This window comes from Apium graveolens, chromosome 10 (genome assembly GCF_009905375.1).
Source record: "Apium graveolens cultivar Ventura chromosome 10, ASM990537v1, whole genome shotgun sequence".
NCBI lineage: Eukaryota > Viridiplantae > Streptophyta > Magnoliopsida > Apiales > Apiaceae > Apium > Apium graveolens.
Window position 1 is genome coordinate 182260159 of NC_133656.1, and position 2907 is coordinate 182263065.

At 40.8% G+C, this 2907-nt stretch overlaps 1 non-coding gene across 1 annotated transcript; it reads right to left on the bottom strand.

Moving 5' to 3' along the window:
• Positions 1–964: 964 nt before the first annotated feature.
• Positions 965–1071, bottom strand: LOC141694891 (small nucleolar RNA R71). Its single transcript, XR_012564170.1, has one exon. It is a non-coding gene; the product is annotated as a small nucleolar RNA R71 (small nucleolar RNA).
• Positions 1072–2907: the final 1836 nt, after the last annotated feature.

Sequence of the window (2907 nt, forward strand, 5' to 3'; positions counted from 1 at the left end):
GACTAAGCATAATTGGTGTCTATTCAACTTCTATCTCTTTTGTGGATGCTTGGTAGTAGGGTATCCATACAACGAAAGTTGGCGTTTACTAGTTTCGTGTTATCTTATTAGTGTCATCACCATTGCATGCTAAGGTTAAGAACAAAAAGGCTATTGAATGAAGTATTTATTGAAGTTAGGATCCCATGTTTGTCATATATAGTAATTCAACCTCAATTCTCTTAATTAATGTTATTTAATATGATCTCTTAGTTTAATCAAAACCCAATTTGTTATTTGTCTTAACATTGAGCGATAACCATACATTGTTGCATAGGTGTATAAATTGAACTTAACCTAAACCAGTCTCTGTGGGATTGAATCTGATTTATATCTTATACTACTTGCAAATGCGTATACTTGCATGAATATTAGCGCGTATTTTCGCCCTAACAAGTTTTTGGCACCGCTGCCGGGGACTCGGTGTTGTTAATTGTTTAGTTTATGTGCTTGTCATCAGTGGTCGTTAAAGTTCACTGACTTGGACTCTTTTACTTTCACGGTTTACTTGTTGTGTTTCAGTTACTCGTTACAATGGGAGATCCAGCAACACGAATGAAAGCCTTGATGGATTTTTCTCAACCCAAGATCAATGACATTCAATCTAGCATTATCAGGCCAGCTATCACAGCTAATACCTTTGAGATCAAGCCTGGAATAATTCAATGTGTGCAGAATTCAATCCAGTTTGGGGGTTCTCCAACAGAAAGATCCCAATATGCACATTAGGGATTTCATTGAGATCTGCGATACCTTCAAGTTCAACAGTGTTTCCGAAGATGCTGTGAAGCTGAGACTGTTCCCATTCTCTCTAAGGGACAAGGCTAAGAGCTGGTTACACTCTCTACCAACTGGTTCGATTACTACTTGGGAAGATCTTGCTCAAAAGTATCTCACTAAATTCTTCCCTATGGTAAAGACAGCTGCAATCAGAAACGCTATTACTCAATATGCGCAGCAATCGGAAGAATCTTTATATGAAGCTTGGGAGAACTACAAGGAGATACTTAGGAAGTGTCATCATCATGGAATTACTAATTGGATGATCATCAATTACTTTTATAACGGGTTGGGAGCACAGTCAAGACCCATTCTCGACGCAGCATCAGGTGGAACATTATGGGCAAAGAGCTATAAGGAAGCCTATGTTCTTATTGAACTGATTGCTGCTAATGAATATCAATATCCAACTCAGAGATTGCCACAGGGAAAAGTAGCAGGAGTTCTTCAAGTGGATACAGCTACAACTATCACTGTTCAACTAAAGGAGTTATCTATGAAGATCGATTCTCTGGCTAACTATGGTATTAATCAGATAACCCGAGTTTGTGAGCTGTGTGCAGGTTCGCATGCGACGGAGCAATGTGCTATATCTAGTGAATCAGCTCAGTTTGTGAGCAACTTTCAGAGATCGCAACAACCAGTTCCAGACATTTAGCATCCTGACAACTGGAATCGTCCTAACTTTAGATGGAGCAACAATCAGAATGCGATGCAACAGTCGTTCCAGCAGTTTGGAAATGAGCAATTCAATCTTCCTGGTTTCAGCAACAATTCACACCAAGACAACAACTCCAACTTCAACAACAAACTCATGGACGTGCAGGTCTATCTTCGAATGAAAAATCTGAATTGGAGGAGTTGCCGCTTATGTGCAAAAATCAGGCTCTTATATGCCAAAGCCAGGCTGTTTATATCCAGAATCTGGAGAACCAAATAGGGCAAATTGCTAATGCCTTATTGAATCGACCACCAGAAACGCTTCCTAGTGATACAGAAGCCAATCCAGGTGAGAGGGAAGTTGAAGAACAGGTGAACACCATCACCTTGAGGTCTGGAAGGGTCGCAAGTCCCCAAATTCAGCAAGATGAAGAGTCTGAAAATTCTGTCCAGAATGTAGGTGCATCTGCACCCTTTCCAATTCCAGAAAATGAGATTGTGGCTGAAGAAGAAGTGTAGAAGAAAGCAGAGGTGGAACCAAGGAAGACTATTGTGGAACACACTCCTCCTGAGGGTAATACAGGGGAGAAACAGATCTATCCTCCACCCCTTTGTCCTAAAAGGCTGCAGAAGCAGAAGTTGGATAAGCAATTTGCTAAGTTTCTGGATGTGTTCAAGAAACTTCATATCAACATACCTTTCGCTGAAGATCTTGAATAGATGCCTAGATATGCATGGTTTATGAAAGGTATTCTCTCTCGGAAAGTGAAGCTCGATGACTTAGAGACCGTTGCTCTTACGGAGGAATGCAGTGTTGTGCTGCAACAGAAGTTGCCTCCGAAACTTAAAGTTCCTGGAAGCTTCACTATTTCTTACACTATTGGGAACTTGTCTTTCGACAAGTGTTTATGTGATTTGGGAGCTAGCATCAATCTGATGCCCTTATCTATCTTCAAGAAGCTTGGTCTACCTGATCCGAAACCAACATACATGTCATTACAACTAGCTGATCGTTCCATCGCTTATCCACGAGGTATAGTGGAGGATGTTTTGGTCAAGGTGGATAAACTTATCTTTCTTGATGACTTTATAATTCTTGACTTTGAGGAGGATAAGAAGATTCCCATTATCTTGGGGAGACCATTCTTAGCTACTGGACGAACTATGATCGATGTGCAAAAAGGAGAGCTTACGATGAAGGTTCACGATCAAAAGGTCACTTTTAATGTGTTCAAGGAAAGAAAGTTACTCACAGCTAAAGAGGAGTGCTTTAAAGTAGAGTGGGTAGACTCTGTCGTGAATTCGGAACTTGAGCAATTGCCAAAGTCAGAGACCTTAGAGAGATCCTTAATGGGGAAATCAGTTATTGATGACAAGGAAGGAGCAGAGCAACTGCAGGTTTTGAATGCACCTCCATGGAAGAGGAAG